The sequence below is a fragment of the Canis lupus genome, chromosome 3 (genome assembly GCF_011100685.1).
Source record: "Canis lupus familiaris isolate Mischka breed German Shepherd chromosome 3, alternate assembly UU_Cfam_GSD_1.0, whole genome shotgun sequence".
NCBI classification, from domain to species: Eukaryota; Metazoa; Chordata; class Mammalia; order Carnivora; family Canidae; genus Canis; species Canis lupus.
In genome coordinates, this window is record NC_049224.1 from 29,606,272 (window position 1) to 29,631,621 (window position 25,350).

The 25,350-nt window shown below is 41.1% G+C and overlaps 1 protein-coding gene and 2 pseudogenes across 9 annotated transcripts in view; all 3 read right to left on the reverse strand.

Annotated features, from left to right (window-relative positions):
- The window catches only part of PDE8B (phosphodiesterase 8B), a 304,031-nt gene that overhangs the window by 149,007 nt on the left and 129,674 nt on the right, over positions 1–25,350 (reverse strand). The gene's annotated exons all lie outside the window — the stretch shown is intronic.
- LOC100688347 lies at positions 4,393–4,664 on the reverse strand (annotated as a pseudogene).
- On the reverse strand, positions 8,594–10,445 carry LOC100688524 (annotated as a pseudogene).

The following is a 25,350-nucleotide window of genomic DNA, read 5'->3' on the forward strand; positions in this document are numbered from 1 at the left end:
TCCTGGTAGTCTGTACTACTGTGAGCAGGGCTGCCACTAGGGCTAAGGAGAAACAAGTGAGGTGTGTACGTACATGGGTGTCTGGGCCAGCGTGGCGGGCTTCCTTCGCTTCAGTCATCCACAGAATAAGCTCAAAGTCTGAGTCTTCCCCCTTCAGGGACTTCATATCTGGAACCCCTTCCTCTCCACCCTCAGCAGTACTGAAAATTCACCTAAGTGTACATATGCACACCACCCAGGGCAAGTGTGACCTCACTTCCGTGAGGGAGGGGCGACTCCATGGTAAGTCATGTTGATCACAAAAGGGATCTGCTGTGGGCTCAGAAAAAGGCATTTTTAAATATGTTAATCAACTCTGCCTGCTGTCCTGCTGGCTCTGGCTTTAGTGATTAATTCTCTCAAGGTGCCCCTGTCCACCCTCCATTCCCAGGCCAAAAATCTTTCTTTATTCCTCTGAGCAAGCAAAGTCTGTGTTTGACTTTTGCCTTTTTGTTTCAAGAGCATGCACGTGCACACACACACACCCCTGTAGAGGGAGGCAGAGGGGGTAGGAGAGAGAATCTCACGCAGACTCCCCGCTGAGCACAGAGCCCAATGCCAGGCTCCATCCCACAACCCTGAAATCATGAGCTAAGTCAAAAATCAAGAATTGGATGCTTAATCAATTGAGCCACCCAGGTGCCCCTACTTTTGCCTGTTTCATAGGCCCATACCTGCAGCACTTACTATGAGGCTGCACATCCCTGCCTCATCCTGGCCCCCACTCTATGCCCCCCCCCCCCGCCCACCCTCTGGCATGCTTTCTTCTGTCTCTTTGTCAGCCATGGGGCCTTGGCAGTGGGCTTTGCCCTCATACTAGCCTCCAGCCCTCCCTTTGCTTTGCTTCCAGCCACCCTAGAGCACCTGCTCTGCTCTGCAGCCCCAGACCTTTCAGTGCCCCGTAGGTGGTTCCAACCCACCCGTCCCCGTCCTGCTGCCAATTCTCTCACCTAGACATTCTCAGCCTATGCTTCATGTTCCAAGTACCTGGGACTTATTATATGTATGAATGCCCAAGTCCTACTTCAAACCACAAGAATAAGAATCTCTAAGGATGGGGCCTGGGAATCAGCATTTTAAAATCACAGGTGAAACTAGGGTTGAGAACCACTGGTCTATCCTGAGCAGACACGTCTGTTGTCAACAGCAGACTCAATTACTTTATTAATTTATTTGATATCAAGTGAGTCCTTACCCTGTGAATGGCATCAAAACCCACCCAGTGACCCCCTCCAAAATCACAAGATCACTTAGGCAAGAAAAAGATTCAATCCTTCATATTTGATAATTTCCCCAAACCAGTATCTCCAAATAACAACTTAAAAATGATTAGATCTGTTACAAACAGATGAAAGATTATTCATATTCATTAGATACTCATAGTGGGTGACAGATCTACCAGCTTTGTTTCGTGCTCTCTTTCATGTTCTACTAGAAGAGTACATTCATTTGGCAGCATGATGCTTCATCACCAATACATACAGATAACTACTCATCAAAATATACCACTGTAAAAGACATCAACTTGACTTTTGAAATTTAAAACTTCTATTCAAGAGTGCCTGGGTGGCTCAGTGGTTGAGCATCTGCCTTTGGCTCAGGTCGTAATCCTGGGGTCCTGGGATTGAGTCCTGCACTGGGCTCCCTGCATGGAGCCTGCTTCTCCCTCTGCCTATGTCTCTGCCTCTCTCTCTGTGTTTCTCATGAATAAATAAAATCTTTGTTTAAAAATAAATAAATAAATAAATAAATAAATAAATAAATAAATAAATAAATAAATAAATAAATCTTCTTAAAAAATCAAAGCAAAAGCAAGAGACACTCCAGTAAAGGGCGGGGGGGGGGGGGGGGGAGGGAGAGCCCAAGAGATAATAAAATAAAAATCAGGAAACAATCAAGTATTAGTAACCAGAACGAAAATGTCTAAAAACAATCAGTGAAAAGACAACCAAAAAGGAAGTTGGGCAAAGATGGGAAAAAGAACTCAGAGAAGGAAATATAAATATTAAGAGATGCTCAATCGTTAGTAATCAGGAAAGTAAATTTTAAATTACAATGAGATACTATGTCATACCCAGCCATTTTTTTAAAAAAGCAACAGAATGGTAGAATTAAGATGCTAAACAGTATCAACCAGAAGGTTGACTCACAGGAACTCCTATACTGTTGGTGGGTGTGTAAATTGGTTCAGCCACTTTGAAAAATATTGAGAATTTCTAATAAAGACAAGCATTTATCCTACAATCCAGCTCCTATGTGATACCTGTGGGTTTCTCTGCAGGATAAGAAGGCATTTACAAAAATACTTGGAGCAAAATTCAACAAAAATTTGGAGACAGCCTAATCCATAATCCATTAGCATCCATCACCAGAAAAAAAAAGTATTTTGAGGAATATCCATGCAATGGAATATTATACTATGAAAAATATATCAACTAAGAGCTACCCATTCAAAATGGATGAATCTCACAAATGTCAAGTTAAAAAAAAAAGGATTTAGAAAAATACCTCAGAATACCACTTAAAGTTTTAAATTATTTAAAATACTGAATATAGTGCACCTGAGTGGCCCAGCTGGTTAGGCATCTGCCTTCAGGTCATGATCCCAAGATCCTGGGATGGAGCCCCCCCAGTTGGGCTCCCTGCACAGCAGGGAGTCTGCTTCTCCTTCTCCCTCTGCCACTCTCCCCCCACCCTCAGGCTCTCTCTTTCTCTTTCAAAAATAAATAGCAAATAAATAACTGAATATAGTGTAGGAATATTATAACAGTACAGAGAAAAGCTTATAAATTCCCATTTAAGCCATAAGGTCCCACTGGTCGAAAGGAAAAGGGGATATATTTAGGGAAGGAACTACCAGGGCCTTCAGTTACTGTTCATGATCTATTTTTTATTAAGCAGTGAGTAATGACTATATAGGTATTTACTGAATTATTTCCCTCATCTGTTGTCTAAATACTTCAAAAAAAAAAGTTATAATGTATTTTATTGGAAAAGTCTATTTTCTAGTTTATTTTCTAGTTTTGAAATAACATTAACTGAGCAGTAACCACTATACAAATAACCAACACATACTATTTCTTTCTTACTATAAAATCTTTATTTGGTAAAACAAGGTAGTATATTTAAAATTCCTCAAAATATGGATAAAATTTCCTTGAAGCTCAGTAAAATGAAATCCTAGAAAAGTGGGTTGGGACTCAGGGGTCCTTGTTCAAATTAACTGCTCTGTGCCTCATTATGAAGGGGCTTATGAATCCCCCAAGCATCAGCATATAATGGTCACAGCGACTGCACTTGTTTACCACTGAAGAATTTAAACTCTGGGGCATCCATGTGGCACAGTCGGTTAAGCGTCCCACTCCTGGTTTCAGCTCAAGTCATCTCATGGGTTGTGAGATTGAGCCCCATTAGCTGCTTGGGACTTTCTCTCCTTCCTCCCCCCACCCTTTGCTTGCACTCCCTCTCACTCTCTCTAAAATAAATAATTAAAAAAAAAAAAAAAAGGATTTAAAATTCTATCATGGTTAAGCACCTCACCCAAGGGGCTAGAGTTGAGATTTAAGCCCAGACCCACCTTACTTAGAAGGCCATGCTCTTATATATTCACTAATATTTGTTCTAGAAAAGTCTTAAAATGCTATGCAAAGAAACTAAGTAAAACTTGTAAAAGTGATTTATAATTAAATGAAAGATCTGTTTGAAAGATGAGCATAGGCCAAATGAAGTGGGAGAGCAGAATGTACAGCCTATGCCACAGCCAACACGCTGTCAGTCAAGGAGGGAGACATGGCCTCATGCACAAGATGAGACTGTGATGGGCTTTCCAGCATTGTCTTGCAATGCCCCCCACCCACCCCCTCAATGACTGGGGAATGGACAACAAGGCTATTCTTTCTCAACAAGTATCACTGCTACCCTCAGCTAAGGGGAAAACAGTATCATCCATCACACTGTGCCCAGAAAACATTGCAGTAAGAAAGGATAGGGGCCATCGAGGCCATCCTCAGGCTAAACACATGGGTGCTGTCAGCTCCTAACACAGAAAAGTGGCCAGCATGGCCTAATGGGGGAGGCACCCCCCCTCCTGCCCCAGAAATCAGATGAAAGAAATTATCATTTTTTTAATTTTATTTTTTCCCTTAAATTCTAAGTTTATTTCCTATACTCTAAAGTTCAGAGAAGTTTTTCAGCACTAAATAGTGACACATATCAAGTTTCAGATATTTATTATTCAGTGTAAACCCCAACACAATACACCAACACGATTTTGTGCTTTTAGAGGGGAAATACTTCCTGGATAAGTGGATAATTGTGCGGATGGCTTCTGGAAGACTTTCATTCTAAGCAGCTTTATAGTGAAACATTAATGATAGAAGTCTGGACCTCTTTCTTCAGTTTGCTGTAATCTACACTCACTGAGTAGAACTTGTATTGATCATTGAGACCCAGTTGTTCCAAGGTTCTGGGTTATTCTTCCTATCCCAACTAACATCTGGATTGAACAATGCCAAGCACAACACATACAGCGCTGCTCCAGTACCTCCTGCCCCAATAAATATGAAGAGGGGGATCAAGCTCGGATGCTTCTTGGCCTGACTGATGGTCTGGCGTAACATGGTTGCGGCAAGGTCTCCTGTGCAGGAGAAGGAAAAACCGTGTTGCTGCAAGGCCCGGAACTAAGTAATGCCTCTATTTTTTAAATTTTATTTAGGTTCAACTTGCCAATGTATGACACCCTAGCCATGGGAAAAGAATTCTGATACCAATTGGAGGTTGAAATAAAAAGGGAAAAAATGGTCAAGAATACAATCTATTAAATGGGTGAACTCCGAAGGAGGTAAGCACAAGGAAGCCTTATAGAAAACTGGCTTTGGAAGGAAAAAAAAAAAAGAAAAGAAAAAGAAAACCAAAAAACCCTAACTGCACTTAGATACTATGATGTCAAAGGGCTTTACATTACACGTGCAGTCCGAAAACCAAGGCACCCGCTTTACAGACGTGACACTTCTGCCAGGATCACTAGGTTTAGTGTGTAGAAAGATAACACTGATCCCAGATTCCAAAGGTCAAATCCAGAGTCTGAGCTGGAAAGCAGAGGAATTTAGAGGCAACCGCAAAACGTGATATCCCTCAAATACCTTCCTTCCTTTTATTAGGGATATTACTGATAATAAAACTGCCTGGATGGCTTCAAGCATTTACAATTACATTGTGTAACAGAGGATGAACAAAGCACAGTGGATCTCTAATTATTCAGGAGGCAGTTATCCAGATTGTGGAAAAACCCAGGCATTTCTGATGCTCTTCCAGCCTGCTGCAGGCCTTCTCATGAACATTAAATGAAGGCAAGAGAAAGTTAAAGGGGGTGATATTCAAATCAGTCAATTGTGCTACATGGTCAGCAGTTCTGATAGATTGGATGGGCAAGGGAACAGAAACCATCTGCCAAAAAATGAGTTTGAGGTTTCCTGTGGATTTCAATTATCCATACAGCCTCTGTTCTCAATTTTGTCATTGATAAGCTAGAGTTGCCTTGGAGAACCAATAGCAAAATGTCTCCCCTGCTCAGCTCCAGGACAATCTCACACTAGGGCCCCAGGGACCCTGAAACAACTGTATTTTTCACCACACCTAGTATTGCACCAAAAATTCAACCACGTGTGCTTTCTTGACTCTCGTGTGTCAGGGCCACTCACACTCGTATAAAAGGCAACTATCAATCCCTGAGTCCAGGGATCACATGGACATCAGGATTAATGAATCAGTGTTAAGCTCTGATTCCCAATTAAAAACAAAGCCCATTTAAAATTAAGTAATTCATTTGGAGAGTTAGGTGGTTTTGAAATATCTACTTTATGCGAATGGTATATAAATACTTAGTACTTGAAACTTATATATTAGGAAGTCAATACTCTTAATTAAACATTTGCAAAGTCATGTCACTAGTGGGCTTTTTTAAAATTAAAGGCTTTGAAAATTATAAAAACTGCACTTTTGTGTTCCAAACTCCCTCTCTATATTTACACTTTTTAATCTTATTTTATCAATGTGATCTATTAGAACAGAAATTTGGGAAAATAAAGTTGCTGTTTAATGTTGAAGATTAAAGTTTTGCCTCTTTTCATCCCCTCTTCCTTCTCACCTCCACTACCTTAACCCGACCAGGAAAGTTGTTAGCCAGAAGTTCATTTGAGAAATGATAAACTTGCTCATAGATTAATGATAGATTGCTGAAGTGTAAAGTATTAAATATTTTATTAAGTGAAGAAAGGATGAGAAAATGGAACATTCTCTGCATCGATTTAGTACAATATGCCTTTTTATGTTTTGAAAAGTCATACCATTAAAAAGGGTAAAATAGAACAATTTTAAAATTAAAAAATTAAATTATATTCATGAAAAGTCACGTGTAAAATGCAAATGCCCATTTTTTTAAAGAGTTTGGCTTATTTGGCATAAACAATTATTTTTGAACAGTTATTCATAAAAACCACAATTCGCATCCTAAAAATGTAGGACTTCAGTTAAACACTACACAATTAAAACCTCAGTATTATTAGAAAGCTAGCATGCAAGACAGCTGTCCCTGAGATTGTATCCCCAGGGCTCTGTGATCCCTCCTCTAAGATTTCACACACTAGCAGTCAAGTTCCCACTGTGCCCTGGCCCTCTGGTTCTACTGGGGCTTATATCAAAAGTCAATGGAACAACACCCACAATCTTATTTCTTCTTTTCCAAAAATATTTAAGATTCAGAGACAAGGACAAGGGAACACCGTAGGGGTAAAAGCAATCTCTTTACAGGTGTGGCTGAGCAGAGGAAGGCCCCATAGCAGAACTCTATGAAGTTCAGTTTCATTTTTTCATAGACTTCTATATGTATGGATATACTCTGCCTATATTCCACATCTCTATTTTCTTTTAAATCTTCTATTTCCCTTTCATTTGTTTTTTCTTCTTTTTTCCAACTTCTTCCCCTACAGTGCTTTCTTTTTTTTTTTTTTTTTAATTTTTATTTATTTATGATAGTCACACACAGATAGAGAGAGAGAGGCAGAGACACAGGCAGAGGGAGAAGCAGGCTCCATGCACCGGGAGCCCGACGTGGGATTCGATCCCGGGTCTCCAGGATCGCGCCCTGGGCCAAAGGCAGGCGCCAAACCGCTGCGCCACCCAGGGATCCCGCCTACAGTGCTTTCTATATTGTTTATTTATTCTTAAGTGCTTCCATTGGATTTTCATTTCTTAAAGTTTCTTTGGGTTTTTTTTTCTTAATATTTTATTTATTTATTCATGAGAGGCACACAGAGAGAGAGAGGCAGAGACACAGGCAGAGGGAGAAGTAGGCTCCATGCAGGGAGCCCGATGTGGGACTCGGTCCCAGGTCTCCAGGATCACGCCCTGGGCCAAAGGTGGCGCTAAACCGCTGAGCCACCCAGGGATCCCCTTAAAATTTCTTTTGTTTTTAGGTCTACACTTCTGAGTAATTTTTTTTAAAGATTTATTTATTTATGATAGACACACAGAGAGAGAGAGAGAGGCAGAGACACGGGAGGAGGGAGAAGCAGGCTCCATGCCAGGAGCCTGATGCGGGACCCGACCCTGGGACTCCAGGATCGCGCTCTGGGCCAAAGGCAGGCGCTAAACCGCTGAGCCACCCAGGGATCCCCCTCACTTCTGAGTTATTAACTCTCTTTTTCATATCTCTGTTGTTTATCATTTAATCTGTGTTTTTCTAATTTGGATTCCTGCTGTTCTTTCATAGCTTTCAACTGCTTTGTAATTTCTTTTACCTAATTTTGAAATATTAGGTTGCAGCTTTGTCTCTGTTTTATATATTCTTTGAGAATATTAAATCATTTATTGATTATACATGATAATGGATGATACACAAGCTTTAATCCCATCTATAATTTTATCTGATACCATAATTCAATTTAGATATGTTGCATAGGATGTGCCAACAACCATAATAACCAAATAAACTCCAGGACTTCGCTTGGGTGACCCTTTTAACGGTGAACTCCAGGTCACAATACATTAACTGTCAGTTCAACCACACGAAGGTTTGTGGAGACAATGGCTTCTATGCCCAGGCAGGTTGCAAATAAATTTCGAATGGAACCTGGCATCACCCGGAAGGAATCCTAACTTCACACTGTTGGGGTAGTTTACCAAGATGGCTTCAGAGTAGACTAACTTTACACAGCACATTTTTAAAAAGATGCATTTATTCAGCATCATGATCAGACATTTACATTTAGCAAACAGCATGGGTGCATAAAAAAAAAAAATCTACATCAAAACCCTTTGCCGGAATGCTTTACACTCTCCACAGAACAGAAACTAAAATAACCTGTTTTATACAATTAGTCACAAATACAGTCCTTGAGTTTTTTGCCCATACACACGTCTAAGACGTGTCTTCTTTGTAGCAGCCAGGCCCTGCCACCACCTGCTCAGGCTGAGTTCACAAATCTGTTGTAACCTGTAGCTTCCCTGTCCCTTCTGTGGCTCTCCTCTCCTGCTAAGCTTTGTTTCCTGGCAGTAATTAAAACCTTCCGCCACAGCCATGGCTGCTGCTGCTGCTGCTGGAACCGCCACAGCCACCTTGGTTTCATGGTTTGGCAAAGTATTGGCCTCCACCACCATAGGGGCCAGAGCTTCTGCCTCCAAAATCTCCTCCCTTCATGGGTCCAAAATTTGAGGATTGATTGTTGTAACTGCCAAAATCGTTACAGCTTCCGCCACCTCCAAAGTTGCTTCCACCATTACCAAATCCGTTCTAGCCATCCCCACCGCCACCCTGTCCACCACCACCTCGACTGCCACCGAAGCCACCTCGACCACTGAAGTTCCCTCCACGACCAAAGTTGTCATTCCCACCAAAACCACCTCCACGACCACCACCAAAGTTTCCAGAACCACTTCGGCCTCTCTGGCTGGATGAAGCACTAGCCATCTCTTGCTTCGATAGGGCTTTCCTTACCACACAGCTGTGGCCATTCACAGTGTGGTATTTTTGAATGACAATCTTGTCTACAGAGTCATGGTCATCAAATGTCACAAAAGCAAAACCTCTCTTCTTGCCACTGCCTCGGTCAGTCATGATCTCAATCACTTCAATTTTCCCATACTGTTCAAAATAATCTCTTAGATGATGTTCTTCAGTGTCTTCTCTAATGCCGCCAACAAAAATCTTTTGCACAGCTAAGTGGGCACCAGGTCTGTGAGAATCTTCTCGAGACAGCCCTCTTAGGTTCCACCACTCTTCCATCCACCTTGTGTGGCCCTGCACTCATGGCTGCGTCCGCCTCCTCCACGGTGGCCTACGTGGCGAACCCAGAGCCTCTGGGGCGCTTGGTGTCTGGATCTCTCACTACCACATTGCTCAGAATGGCTCCTCAGGCTTCCATCGGTTGTTTCAAAGCTCAAACCTCCGATGAAGGGCTTCCGCAGCTGCTCAGGTCCTTTGGGAGACTCGGACTTAGCCATGACGGCGGTGGGAGGGGAGACTTGAACGATGCTTACTCGGCGGCGTCCAGGGGCACAAAGCTCGTCTGTTTTATAAGCGCGTTGTTCCTGGACGCCTTCCCTGTCTGCCATTCGGAGCCCAGGAAGCACCCTCCACTTCGGCTATTCTTCTCAAACCAACTCTCCAAGCCCCCCACTCCTAGTAAGACTACCCTCCCTTTCTTGTGACGAGTGCTCACGGGCAAGGCCTGGGCCACTAGCCCTCAGAACAAGAAGCCCTTCCAGCTTCCAGCCGTTTCTTCCCGGGAGCTCCTGGTTACTACCGGTGCTTTGGTCCCGACCACTCATACTGTGCAGTTTACACACAGACTCGGATACTTTGCTTTGTAAAAGATGCTCCTTGTGAGTTAACATGGTTCACTAATACTATTGCTCTCTGTCTTCCTTCATGAGGAGAATTAAAGGGATAAGAAAAAGGAGACTGTAAAAGCAGGATCCAAGAAAGAAAAAACTGCTAAGTTGCACTTTATTAAAACTAAAATCTTCTGCTTTAAAGAGTCTGTGAAAAGACTGAAAAGTTAAGCCACAGATAGTGAGAAAGTATTTTCAAACATTTATCTAATAAAAGACTTGTGTCCAAAATATACAAAGAACCCTTAAAACTCAACAATAAGAAAACAAACAATCCAATTGAAAAATGGGCAAAATATCTGGACAGACACCCTAACAAAGAAGATACACAGATGCAAAGATGTTCAGCATCATTTGTCACTACAGAATTGCAAATAAAAACAGTGAGGATACCAATGCACACCTGTTAGGATGGCTAAAATCCAAAAAAAACTGACAATGCCAATTACTGGCAAGAATGATTATTTACAAGAGCAAAAACAAAGAAATTTAAGAATGAAGTCTTTCATTCAAACATTTCTTCAGCAAACATTTTTTTTTCAATTTTTAGTTAAACTTTAGTTAACATATAGTGCAACATTGGTTTCAGGAGTAGAATTCAGTGGTTCATCACTTACATACAACACCCAGAGCTCATCACAGGTGCTCTCCTTAAAACCCATCACCAGCCAGCCAGCCCATCCCCCCACTCTCCTCCCCTCCAGTAACCCTCAGTTTGTTCTTTATCATTAAGAGTTTCATGATTTGTTTTCCTCTCTTTTTCCCCATTCCCATATGATCATCTGTTTTGTTTCTTAAATTCCACATACGAGTGAAATCATGTGGTACTTGTCTTTCTCTGACTTATTTCATTTAGCAATACATTTTAGCTCCATCCATGTCACTACAAATGGCAAGATCTCAGTCTTTTTGGTGGGTAATATTTCATTGTGTGTGTGTGTGTGTGTGTGTGTGTATATATATATATATATATAACCACTTTTTCTTTATCCACTCATCAGTAGATGGACATCTGGGCTCTTTCCGTAGTTTGGCTATTGCTGATAATCCTGCTATAAACATTGAGATGCATGTGCCCCTTTGAATCTGTATTTTTGTATCCTTTGCGTAAATACCCAATAATGCAATTGCTGGGTCATAGGATAGCTCTATTTTTAACTTTTTGAGGAACCTCCATACTGTTTTCCAGTGTGGCTGCACCAGTTTGCATTTCCATCAACAGTAAAACAGAGTTCCCCTTTCTCCACATCCTTGCCAGCACCTATTGTGTCTTGTGTTGTTAATTTTAGCAATTCAGACAGTTGTGAGGTGGTATCTCATCATGGTTTTGATTTGTATATCCCTGATGATGAATGATGTTGAGCATCTTTTCATATGTCTGTTGGCCATCTGGATATCTTCTTTGGAAAAGTGTCTATTTGTGTCTTCTGCCCATTTCTTAACTGGACTGTTTGTTTTTGGGATGTTGAGTTTGATAAGTGCTTTATAGATTTTTGATACTAACCCTTTGTCACGTATGACATTTGCAATTATCTTCTTCCACTCCATAGGCTGCCTTTTAGTTTTGTTGATTGTTTCCTTCACTGTCCAGAAGCTTTTTATCTTGATGAAGTCCCAGTAGTTCATTTTTGCTTTTGTTTCCCTTATCAACATACATTTATTTACTGAGCATCCACTATATTCCAGTCCTGGGGAAAAAACTGCTCACTGTTATATAAGCTAAGTAAAAGGCTTGATTTGGATTGGAACTTAGACTCTCTTACTTCAGAACTTTTGCCTTCACATGGCATACAATACTATACTCCAGACTACCTGAGGGGCATCAAAGAAGACTGACATAAATGGAATGCTATACTGCTTCCTGGATGGGAAGCCAGCATTAAAAAGACATCAAGTCTCTCCTAAATTAATCAAAACATCAATTACTATAAATATCCTAGCACAACAGTTTCTAACTTGTGAAATGTTTCTCAGATCCATGTAGAAGAATCACTACTAGTAACTAAATTATAAAGAAAAAGTTCTGATTATTTTGCTCTGAGAGATGGAGCAACAGACTTCAAAGATAAAACTACAAAACATCATGGTTCTACAACAGAGATGAATGGAAGATAACAGAAAGCCTAGGAATGAAATATATAAATATATTCATATACACATGTGTGTGCACAGTGTAAATTATTCAATCATGAATGATAGGATAACTGATTAACATATGGAGAAAATTTTCGTTAGCTCCATACTTCATGACACATATAACAAGTATGTCCAGACGGGTTAAAATTTTAAATGGAGAAAAAAAACCACCCCATAAGAACACTGAAGAAAAAGTATAGATGAATACATCATTCAAGGGCCTTCCAGGCCCTTGCTAAGAACAACATCAAAGACATAAACACTGAAAGAAATGATTGTTAGATTTTTACTAATAAAATGAATATTTAAAAAGTAAAATAAAAATACAAAAGAAACTGAGAAAAAAATAGTAGTAATGTATAAAAGAAAAGAATGCCATACTTCTATCAGAGTTAAAGGACAGGCAATTCACAAAACAAACACTCAAACAGGCTGTAAAGATTATGCAACAATGGTCAGCCTCGCTGGCAATCCAAAAATGTAAATCAAAACTAGATTCTAATTTAGCTCATCAAATTCCAAAGACTTTACAATGACAATCCCTGATGCTGTTGAAGGTCTGGGGAAAGAAGTGTTTTCTTTGCTGGAGGGAGAGGAAAACTGTCCCAGTGACTCTGCATCACATAACACACACCAAATGCCTTCCCAGACTATAGTAATATAAATGGCTAGAACCTTTAAATATCTTTGAGACTCTCAATTCCCATCCCTTTTCCTCTATTTATACATCCCATGATATTTATCATGTAATAATTTTGCCACCATAACCACAAACTTGTCCAGGGCAAGAGGATCCTAGGAGATAGATGAAAACTCCATCCAACCACAGACAGAGAACCAGTAAATGATCAGCTGTGGCAGGTGTATCCCAGCACCCAACACCCATTGCCATCTGCTACAACTAGGACTCACAGATATTTGGTGAGTGGGTGTTCAATTTAACACATCATTAAAATGCAAAAACAAAAAACAAAAAAAAAATCTTTGTAAATGGAAGATTATTCTGCTCCTTGGCACAAAATGCAGGATGCTGGAGAACTAAAGCTGCCAATGTTGCTATTCGGTAAAAGGTTTTTAACACAACACCAAATCTGAAATTCCTTTTTCCCATGTGTAACTAAGGGGCAATAACACATAACCCTGGGAAGGCAGATGCCAGTCTGTATTATTCATGCGTGGATCTCCAGTGCATGGCACAGCACGCATTTGATAAAAGATATATATTATGATGATGATATCTCATTCATTCTTTTGGAAAATACTTACTGAGCCCCACAGTGAGCCAGAAACTAAGTAAGTGCCTTACATTTATAATCTAACTTCATAAGCTGCATCATCAAAGCATAAACTTTTTCTTTAGCTTGCATCAAAATGTAGCCCCAAAACATCTGACTTGCTTACATGAAAACACAAACGTCAATTTCTAGATTAGCTACCTTTACCCTCTCCCCCCATCCCAATACCACAGAAAATCAAGAACTACTTTACATTTTTATTTGTTTTTTATTTTTTAAAATATTTATTTACGAGAGATGAGAGAGAGAGAGAGAGAGAGAGAGAGAGGCGGAGACACAAGCAGAGGGAGAAGCAGGTTCTGTGCAGGGAGCCTGATGTGGGACTCGATCCCAGGACTCCAGGATCACGCCCTGGGCCGAAAGCAGGCGCTAAACCACTGAACCACCCAGGGATCCCCTTATTTGTATTATTACAAAATATTCTTCCACATATTACCTCCTAGTAAATGATAATTTCCAAGAATTTGGGAATTGGAAGGCTCCCAAAGGATCATCCTCTTTCACTCTTTCATTTTACAGATTGCCAAATAAGGCCTAAGAGGATATGGGATATGTTCAAAATCATACACAGGTAAGATGTCACAGTGAGATAACATTGAGGTCTCCAGGGTTGCAGACCAGTTATACTTCCATCCTTCCCTGATGTTTCTTCCTGGTAATCACCAAAGTGCCTTCCCTTTAATAACAGAAGCATAGATGGCACCAGAGTGGCTCAGTGGTTGAGCATCTGCCTTTGGCTTGGGTTGTGACCCTGGCGTCCCAGGATCAAGTCCTGCATCAGGCTCCCCAGAGGGAGCCTGCTTCTCCCTCTGCCTATGTCTCTGCCTCTCTCTCTATGTCTCGAATGAATGAATGAATGAATGAATGAATAAAATCTTTAAAAAAAGAAAAGCAGCATAGAATACCACATATTTAGGCCTTGCAAAGAGACGATGTTGGAATAGATTTACTTGCAGTCAGCTTTATTCACAATCCTAAATTCATGATTCTGCTTATAATTTAAGAATCTCCCTATATATACCATGTACTTGAGCAAATGGCAGGCAAACCACAAAGGTTAAAAGCCTTTACTAGCAATTCTGGAAGAGATTATAGATTATTTTTTAATGAAAAGGCTAATCATGACCTTAAAAATGTCATGTTAAATGTCTCATTTCATCATTTTCCTCTACAACTTATTTTCCAAAGCCTTCTACAAAATCTGACATAATTTATCCAGCCATAAAACAAGACGGACTAGGGACACCTGAGTGGCACAATCGGTTAAGCATCTGCCTTCAGCTCAGGCCATGATCTCAGAGTCCTAGGATAGAGCCCTACATTGGGCTCCCTGCTTAGGGAGGGATGCTTTTCTCTCTCCTCTGCCCCTCCTCACCCCCTACTTGTGCTCTCTTTCAAATAAATAAATAAAATCTTAAAAAAAAAAAAAGACAGACTAATTAAGCAGTGTCTGAAGCCACTCTCCTAGAACACCTGTCTTTCAGCGTAGACTCATCTATTAGCCAAAGACAAGATACAAATGGCAATATAAAAATCCAGAGAAGAAAAGAAACAGATGGAGGTATGGGAAAAGCAGGTAAGAGCTGACATTCATAAATGTTAGGTAAATCAAGGACAAATTTCCTATAAACTAAACTTAAACTTTTTTTGTGTGTGTGAGCACCAAGGCCAGCTCTGATGTATAACAAGTACATAGCCTGGCAGCCTCAGTCCCACGTTCCTGACAAAGCCCATGGTTAACTGATGACCTTTGACTCATTCAGATGCTACCAGCACAAGGAGACGGGGGTTTGGAAGGAAGCATAAAGGCTTCTTTGGAAGGGCTTGGGGTATTTCCATTGTCTTTAATAGAAGGGAAGCTGGAAAAAAAAAGAAAGAAAAATTGGAGGATTGGGGGAATGGAGATATTTGAATGATCAAGATATAAAATGATGGTTGGAGGTGACAAAAAAAAAAAAGAAAGAAAGAAAGAAAGAAAAATAAGTCAACTGCCCACTTACTGACATTGACTATGTCTTTTTAGCTGAACAATGAAGAGAAAACAACATTAAGACAAAGAAACAGGGAAAGAAAGGCCTGGGTCCCTGAGTACTAATTAAAACGAACTGGGGCCAACAAGGTGTAAGAGGGAAAAACTGACTGAGGATCAAAGGACCATGTTTTGTTCAAACTCATACATGAACTAGCTGTGTGATCATGAACAGACATCATGACATCACTCTAGGAATCAGTTTTGTAAAATGAGAGTTTTAAGTTTACTTAATACTTCCCCATAGCATACTTAAAAACAAAGAATGGTGGTTGGGAATGTAGGCTACCTAAAACCCCTACATACTCTGTGTCTTCTATTTAAAAATATTTAAGGGGGGATGTGGAGCACATGAGTGGCTCAGTTAGTTAAGCATCGAACTCGATTTCAGCTCAGGTCATGATCTCAGGTCAGATTGTGAGATTGAGCCCCACACTGGGCTCTGCACTGGGTGTGGAGCCTGCTTAAGATTCTCTCTCTCCCTCTTCCTCTGTCTTTCCCCTCCTACTTTCTCTCTCTCTCTCTCTCTCTCAAAAAATAAAAAAACAAAAAATAAAAATAAAATAAAATAAAATAATAAAAATATTACATGGAGATTCTACTTCTAGGTCCTGTATGACCTGGAGCAACTTTAGTATCCTCTATGAACCTCCATTTTCTTGGACCAACTCTCTTACAAGAGAAACTAGAAAATGTGGACAGAATATTTTTTTAAAACATCCACTGTAGGGCAGCCCGGGTGGCTCAGCGGTTTAGCACTGCCTTTGGCCCATGTTGTGATCCTGGAGACCTAGGATCGAGTCTCATGTTGGGCTCCCTGCATGGAGCCTGCTTCTCCCTCTGCCTGTGTCTCTGCCTCTCTCTCTCTCTCTCTCTTGCTGTGTCTCTCATGAATAAATAAATAAAATCTTTAAAAAAAAAGATTACTGTAAAGTATTAGAAAAAATAAACAAAAAAAGTATTAGAGACATTGCAATGCAGTAAGACTTTGTCAGACCAAGATCTGGAAGACAAAAGGAAGATAAGAAGCAAGAATGTGGCTTTTGGTCCCCATATCCCCTTGAAGTTATTGACAGTGCTGATAGCAGCTGACTAGCTGAGCAGAGCTTCCATCCATCTCACAGAGGCAGGAGGACAACACTAGAGTTCAGGGACCATTAGGGAGTAAGGACCTTTGTAAACACCTTAGGCTTTCTGCTAGGACCTCAATGGTCTACTGTGTAAGAATAGGATTGATCTTGAAATAGATCAGCCTTCACATGGGATAAAACCCTTCTCTGAATCATTTCAATCACTGATTAAGTTATTCTCACCTGTCCCTTCCCCAGCTGCCAACTAGATGCAAAAGTAAATTCTGCCTTGAGGAACATGCCATCATATAAAGTCTCAAAATATCTCTGAAATCGCTCAAATACATTATCCAACATTCAATAAAAATAACTAGGTCATAGTGGGGAGGAAAAAATAGACCAAAAACCAAAAAGGGAAAATGATTTTTAAGAGAAAAATATAAATGCATAAAAGATCCAAATAGTGGAGTTATCACACAGAATTGAAGATAACCACAGTTGATATGTTCAAAGAATTAAAAGACATGATAAAAATTTTGGCAAAGAACTAGTAACTATTTTAAAAAATCAAGTGACAATTCCAGTACTGAAAAATACAATAATTAAAAATAGTTACTAAATAGGTGGGTATGGTGAAGGCATGGTGAAGAAAGAGAATCGAAAGATGGAATATATGTCAGAAAAAAGATCCAGACTAAAGTATAGGGAGACAAAATGATGGAAAAAAAACAGGAAGGATTTTTTTAAAATCTGGAACGCAGAGAAAAGGGATCATGTATGTACATGTAATGTCCTTCCCAGTAAAATTAGAGAGGAGGGAAGAAGCAATTTTTGAAGAAAATAGCTGAGATTGTCTAATACTGAGAGAATAAGTCAAGCCACAAATTTAAGAAGTACAATGAACTCAAAGAATAAAAAATACAAAGAAAACAACACCTACTCATAAGAGAATAATTGAAAGCAAAATACGAAGTGAAAAATGTTTAAAAACAGCCTAGGAAAAAGACACACTGCTTTAAAGGAGCAATAACAGTAAGACTGACTTCTGGTTTCTTGAGGGAAATAATGGGAGGCAGAACACGACATGCTACCCTCAAAGTGCTGAAATAAATTGCAGGCCAGCCTAGAAATCAATACCTAGTAGTGTGATATACTTCACAAATTATAATAAAATAAAACTATTCAGGGCACCTGGGTGGCTCAGTTGGTTAAGCATCTGCCTTCAGCTCAGGTCATGATCCCAAAGCCCTGGGATCAAGCGCTTCACTGGGCTCCCTACTCGGTGGGGAGTCTGCTTCTCCCTCTCCCTTGGCTGCTACCTGCTTGTACTTGTGCACTTTCGCCCTTGCCTTCTCCTTTTCCCTCTCTCTCTTTCTCTCTCTCTTTCTGTCATATAAATAAATTAAAAATCTTAAAAAAATAAAACTGTTCAGACAATCAAAAACTGAGAATTTGGGGATCCCTTGGTGGCTCAGCGGTTTAGCACCGCCTTCAGCCCAGGACGTGATCCTGGAGACCAGGGATCAAGTCCCACATAGGGCTCCCTGCATGGAGCCTGCTTCTCCCTCTACCTGTGTCTGTGTCTCTCTCTGTCTCTGTCTCTGTGTCTCAAATAAATAAATAAATAAAATCTTTAAAGCAAACAAACAAACAAAAACTGAGAATTTGTCACCAGGAGTCTAGCACTGCCTTACAAACTAAAGGGAGATCTTTACTCAACAGGCAAATAATCTAAGATATAAGCTCACAGATGGACAAAAAAATGAGTACCACTGGAAAAGGTAAATGTGTGAGTAAATCTAAATGAATATTGAGTGTAGAAAATAACAGTAATGTGTTCTTGAACTTAAAAATGTAAATAATTAAAATATACAACAAGAGCATAAAATCAGTAGGGAAATGTAAGTATTCTAGAGTCCTTCTATGGTCTAGAAGAAGGGTAAAGGTTTTAACAACATTAGACTAATGAGAATACTTTTGTAATTCCTACTAATTACAAAAGAATATTAAAGTGTGAAGCTGGGCAGCCCAGGTGGCTCAGTGGTTTAGCATCGCCTTCAGTCCAGGGCGTGATCCTGGAGTCCTGGGATCGAGTCCTGCATCAAGCTCCCTGCATGGAGCCTGCTTCTCCCTCTGCCTGTGTCTCTGCCTCTGTCTCTGTCTCTCTGAATAAATAAAATCTTTTTAAAAAATAAAATAAAGTGTGAAGCTAACAAGCTACTACAGTGGAAAGACAGAATAAAACAATAGCAACAAAGAGAAGAAAAATACAAAATGTAAGACAGGTGGGGAAAACAAAGCAAATTAGTAAAATGACAGCATTAAATGCCAACATATTACTAACCTATCTAATATAAATGAACAAGGTTCCTCTTCCAGTAAGAGTAAACTCCAAAACCACCAACCCTCTCACCGGTAACAGTGATAAACTCTAGAGAAAAGTAATGACGTGAGGGCTCTGGAGAAGGAACAAACGCAGGCAGTTTTATGAAGGGGACTAGAAACTTGGAGCAAGAGTCCAACATCCGCCAAGTTTCCCAGTTTTTCAGTTTTGTCTTGAAGGCAGGCCACAGTCTCAGCCTGGCATGGGAGCATGGACCTCCAACAGGGGCCTCACCGTCAATCTTGCCTAAGGAGCCAGCGGATTTACTGTGGGGTCTGGAGGGCTGCTAGACAGTGAAGGGAGAATTCTAGCAAAGAGGGAACCAGACAGGGAGAATTCTAAACTCTGCCCAAATCTCTCCCTGAAGTTTGAACCACACGTGCACAGAGCAAATTCCAAGGAGACCAATTCAAGATTAAAAAGTTTAGCTGATATTTGAACTGCCATCCATGTTGGACAACAAGAGTTCGAGTCAACTTAATCACCTGCTAAAACACACAAACAAAATCAACACTCTTCATAGAGCTGTAGCAGAATCTGAAGTCTTCCCAACACATCATTCACATCCCAAATCACTGCACATAAGAAAAATGACCCAGATGTTGGAACTATCAGACAACGATTTTGAAACTATTATAATTATGCTCAACAAAGCAAATAAATATATGCTAGTAACAAATGAAAAGAAATCTCAGCCAAATATAGAAAATATAAAAAAAGAAAAAAATGGAATTTTTAGAACAGAAAAAATACAATATCAAAAATAAATATTTGAGGCACCTGAGTGGCTCAGTCCATTAAGCATCTAACTCTTGGTTTCCGCTCAGGTCATGATCTCAGGGTCGTGGGATCACACCCCACATCAAGCACCTGGCTCTGTGCTCAGTGTGGAGGCTGCCTGAGAGTCTTTCCCTCCTCTTCTCCCCTCTCCTTCTACCGCTCACCCCGTGCGCTTGCTCACACGTGCTTTCTTTCTCTCCCTCTCTCTCTCTCTCTCCAATAAATGAACAAAATCTTTAGAAAAAGAAAGGATTCCCCAAATGAGATAAATATCAGATTACAGAGGAAAGAATCCGTGAATATGAAAGTAGATCAATAGAAATTATCCAATCTAAAGAAGAAAGAAGAGACCTAGAGACCGAGGGATTTGTGGGCAATATAAAAAGGCAAGTGGAATTCCAGGTGGAGAAAAGAGAATAGGAGATAAAAGTATGGGTGGGGAATAGGCTGAAACATTTCCAAATTTTCAGAAAGACGTATGTCATAAGATGCTACACATTTTATGTCATTATTGCAAATTAGAACAATGATATACACATGTCAATGAGAATGCCAAAAACACAACACCAAATGCTGGTAAGTATGTGGAACAGGAACTCTCATTTATTGCTGGTGAAAATGAAAATGGTATGGCCACTTTGGAAGACAGTTTCGTGGTTTCTTGCCAAACTGAACATACTCCGACTATATGACCAGCAATCATGCTCCTTGGTATTTATCCAAAGGAGCTGAAAACTTGTGTCTACATAAAAACGTGAACCTGGATCTTTACAGCAGTTTTATTCCTAATTGCCAAAATCTGGAAGCACGATGTCCTTTAGTCAGTGAATGGATAAGTAAACTGTGTACATCCAGACAATGGACTATTACCCAGTGCTTTAAAAAAAAAAAAAATCTCAAACCATGAAAAGGCCTGGAGGAACCTTAAGTACATATTACTAGGTGAGAAAAACCACCATGCAAAGGGTGCATACTGTAGGAATCCAACTACATAACATTATAAAAAGGTAAAACCAGTGAGACAGTAAAAAGACCAGGTGTGGCCAGGGGCTGGAGGGGAGATGGGATGAGCAGCTGGAGCACTGATGATTTCTGGGCCGGTGCAAGTATTCGGTATGATGTTATGATGGAGGACACACGTCATGATACATGTCATACCCATACGATGTACAAAACCAAGAGTGAACCCCACTGTAAACCATGAACTTTGGGTGATTATGATGTGTCAGTGTGGGTTTTCAATTGATAACAAACACACTACTCTGGTGCAGGATGCTGATATTGGGGGAAGCTGTGCATTTTATGGGAAATCTCTGCACTTTCAGCTCAATTTTTCTGTGAATCTAAAATTGCTCTAAAAATATACTTAAAAGAAACTACTTCAGTGCTTACATACATAATGTAAAAGATATGCAAAATTCTTTTTTTAATTTATTTTTTATTGGTGTTCAATTTGCCAACATACAGAATAACCCCCAGTGCCCGTCACCCATTCACCCCCACCCCCCGCCCTCCTCCCCTTCTACCACCCCTAGTTCCTTTCCCAGAGTTAGGAGTCTTTATGTTCTGTCTCCCTTTCTGATATTTCCCACACATTTCTTCTCCCTTCCCTTATATTCCCTTTCACTATTATTTATATTCCCCAAATGAATGAGAACATACACTGTTTGTCCTTCTCCGATTGACTTACTTCACTCAGCATAATACCCTCCAGTTCTATCCATGTTGAAGCAAACGGTGGGTATTTGTCATTTCTAATAGCTGAGGAATATTCCATTGTATACATAAACCACATCTACTTTATCCATTCATCTTTCGATGGACACCGAGGCTCCTTCCACAGTTTAGCTATTGTGGACATTGCTGCTAGAAACATCGGGGTGCAGGTGTCCCGGCGTTTCATTGCATCTGAATCTTTGGGGTAAATCCCCAGCAGTGCAATTGCTGGGTCGTAGGGCAGGTCCATTTTTAACTCTTTGAGGAACCTCCACACAGTTTTCCAGAGTGGCTGCACCAGTTCACATTCCCACCAACAGTGTAAGAGGGTTCCCTTTTCTCCGCATCCTCTCCAACATTTGTGGTTTCCTGCCTTGTTAATTTTCCCCATTCTCACTGGTGTGAGGTGGGATCTCATTGTGGTTTTGATTTGTATTTCCCTGATGGCAAGTGATGCAGAGCATTTTCTCATGTGCGTGTTGGCCATGTCTATGTCTTCCTCGGTGAGATTTCTCTTCATGTCTTTTGCCCATTTCATGACTGGATGGTTTATTTCTTTGGTGTTGAGCTTAAGAAGTTCTTTATAGATCTTGGAAACTAGCCCTTTATCTGATATGTCATTTGCAAATATCTTCTCCCATTCTGTAGGTTGTCTTTGAGTTTTGTTGACTGTATCCTTTGCTGTGCAAAAGCTTCTTATCTTGATGAAGTCCCAATAGTCCATTTTTGCTTTTGTTTCTTTTGCCTTCGTGGATGTATCTTGCAAGAAGTTACTGTGGCTGAGTTCAAAGAGGGTGTTGCCTGTGTTCTCCTCTAGGATTTTGATGGAATCTTGTCTCACATTTAGATCTTTCATCCATTTTGAGTTTATCTTTGTGTATGGTGAAAGAGAGTGGTCTAGTTTCATTCTTCTGCATGTGGATGTCCAATTTTCCCAGCACCATTTATTGAAGAGACTGCAAAATTCTTATACTCTCATGAATAATATATCCACACTTTTATTATTAGAACATAGTTAAAATACACAGAATTTAATAAACTCCCAGTCTGGGAGAATGTACAGTGTATCTGTGGCTTCCTGGTATAGCAGGTCCAGCTTGGAAAGCTCTGGAAGAGACACCTCCCCGCCCCCCGAAGGAAGCTCTGGGGAGCATTCCCAAGGTCAGTCTAGGATTGAGGTTCTAATTCTCATGACACGTTGCTTTGCTTGGCATTTTATGATTCCATCAAGGGGGATTCAGAACAACCTTATCCAGGGAGCCTTCTGAAGCAGCTCAGACCTTCTGACCATGTGGCACATACTGCCACATCTGGTCCCTGCCTCAGGCCACCAGGCAGAGAATTCTCGACTTCCAACTTCCCCGCGTCTGCTGAACACTGCTCCACCAGGACTCAGAATCTGCTGTCAGAGAAGATGACTCACAGCCTGACAGCCTTTCCCAAAACTCCAGCAGCTGCTGCAATACCTGACTACCCTGCAGGTGTTGCTGGCACTGCTTCCTCAATGGAAACAGAAGGTCCCAGAAAGTACCAGCGCCATCAGAAAGAAGGAAAGGTCTCCCAGTAGCATGGGGGTGTGAGAAGGCCCTCCAATGCACTCTAATGTCTGGCTTCTGCCCAGGAATGCTTAGTGACATATCATGATAGGATCAGCAAACAAATTCCAACTCAGGCAGCGTTCGCTCATTTCCAGCTCTATTCCTGTCCATCACAGTAAGGTAGGTGAGAGCCAGGCTGTCTGAGAGAGTCAGCTGTTCCTCCTTGGGAAGGTGTATCCCCCAAGGCCAGCAGGGAAAAGAAGAGAGCTGGCACCATAGTGCCAGGCTGGGGCACTAGCTCTGCCACATGGCCAGCGCTTGGGGGATGGAGACACGCCTGTAAGTTCAAATCTCAGGGCCCGTCTCGGACCAGGGGACAGTCTGGTGTAGGGGGTGAAAACTCTGGCTTCAGAGGGCCTGGGATTGCATGCACCTCACCTCCCCACCTACTTGCCAGGGGACCTTGGGCAATTATCGAACTTACTGAAGTAAGGTTTGGTTTCCTCATCTCTAAGATGGAAGCCACAGTATGTACCTCTTGGGTTGTTGTATTAAATGAGCTATCTATAAAGTCCTTAGCAGAGTGTTTAAAATGTCAGCTGCCACACTAGCACCACCAGACTCTGATAACTTCAGATCACCCAACAAATGATTCTATTTGGCAGGTGGTCCAGTGGGTATGTGTGTATATGTGTGTGTGTGGAGAAGGAAGGAGGATAGTACACAAAAGAAGCAAAACTTACAGTGGGTCAGAGAACAATGATACGAATCTCCAGATCTGGAGGTGGTAGGTTGAATAATGTCTTCCAAAGAGACCCAGGTCCTAATTCCTGGTATCTGTGAATATTACCTTATATGGGAAAAGGGTCTTTACAGGTGTGATAAATTAAGGATCAGGACATGGGATTATTTTGCATTGTCAAGGTGGGCCTTGATGCAATCAGAAGTGTTTTCGTAGGAGATTAGATGACAGAGGGGGAAAGACAGTGTGACAACAGAAGCAGATTAATGTGACCACAAGCCAAAGAATGCTGGCAGCCACCAGCAGCTGGAAGAGGCAAGGATGAATTCTTTCCAAGAGGCTCCAGGAGGAATCAGCTAAGCTGACAACTTTACTCTGTAGGATTCATTTGGACTTCTGGCCTCCTGAACTGTAAGAGAATAAAGTTCTGTTGTCTCAAGCCACTAAATCTGTAGTAATTTGTTACAGCAACAATAAAACCTAATATGTTAGATGGAAATCATGGCCAATAGCTGGGCATTCAGACAGTAGAAATGAGGCCTGTGGGAAAGAATTGAGAGGTCAGTGCCACAGCCATATTAGCGAGGGTTCACGGTGGGGCTCTCGGACCAGGACAGATCACAGGGAAACCGAGAGCTGAGGCACAGTCCAAGTCCCAAGGGCAGAGCTATCACAGAGGATAGCAAGGCACGGGCACCTAAGCAGCCACTGTGGCCTAGGGCTGGCCCAAACTTCCTGTAAGTCGACCTCAGCAGGTCCAACTCCAGAACCCTGCAGCTGGACCTGCACCCACAAATGTACCATCAGCCCCAGTGCAAGACGCTGTGAGCCAGCTTCTCAAAGTGTATTCTGCAGGCTGGTCCTAGTCTGTGAACTATTGCCCAAGAGCCAGGACATAAGGACAGAAATTGAGAACAAGTGCCTAGAACTTCCAGCAATTGCCATTTTGGGGGAATGTAATTTTATTGCTGTTGATTCAATCTTCTAATAAAATATTTCAGCTTTTTGCATTATTTATTTATTTATTTATTTATTTATTTATTTATGTATGTATGTATGTATGTATGTTTAGGTTCAATTTGCCAAGATACGGTACATCATTAGTTTCAGATGCAGTTTTCAATAATTCATCAGTTGTGTATAACACTCAGTGCGCATCACCGAAAAGGGGAAAAATCAGGAAGACAAACCATGTATGTCTTTTTTAAAAGCCATTTTTCTAGTAACTCATTCTGACTGCATTGGTCTGCAATAAATTTAAAATTAAATATGTACATGCACACTCACAATGCTGGTCCTTTGCCATCAATAGGGCTCCTGACAACTATGTGCCAGGTGCCTGCACCTGAGCAGGGAGGAGGCCTCTGTGGCATGATGTACTGGACAGCTGTTCTGGCAGAGGGCTTGCATATGACCACGTGAAATATGAAGGCCCATGCCTCAAGAGTAATATGATGCACAGGTTTGAAGGCAGTTTGGTGCTCTACTTAACACCCAGTCACCTGCCCTCTCACAGCCTTGGGAATGATCCCACCTATCAGATGAGAAAGAGCACATGTATGGCTCTCAAGGGCAATGCCTTTCCTCACTCCCACTTTACTGCTCAATTAGGGGTCTCCAGTTCCTCTGCACTTCCTCAATGCAAACCAACTCAGTGCCCAGGTGCCTGCTGGGTGGCAGGATGAAGCAGGCCCAGGGGGAGACACCACTACCCATAATGCAGAAAGAGGAAAA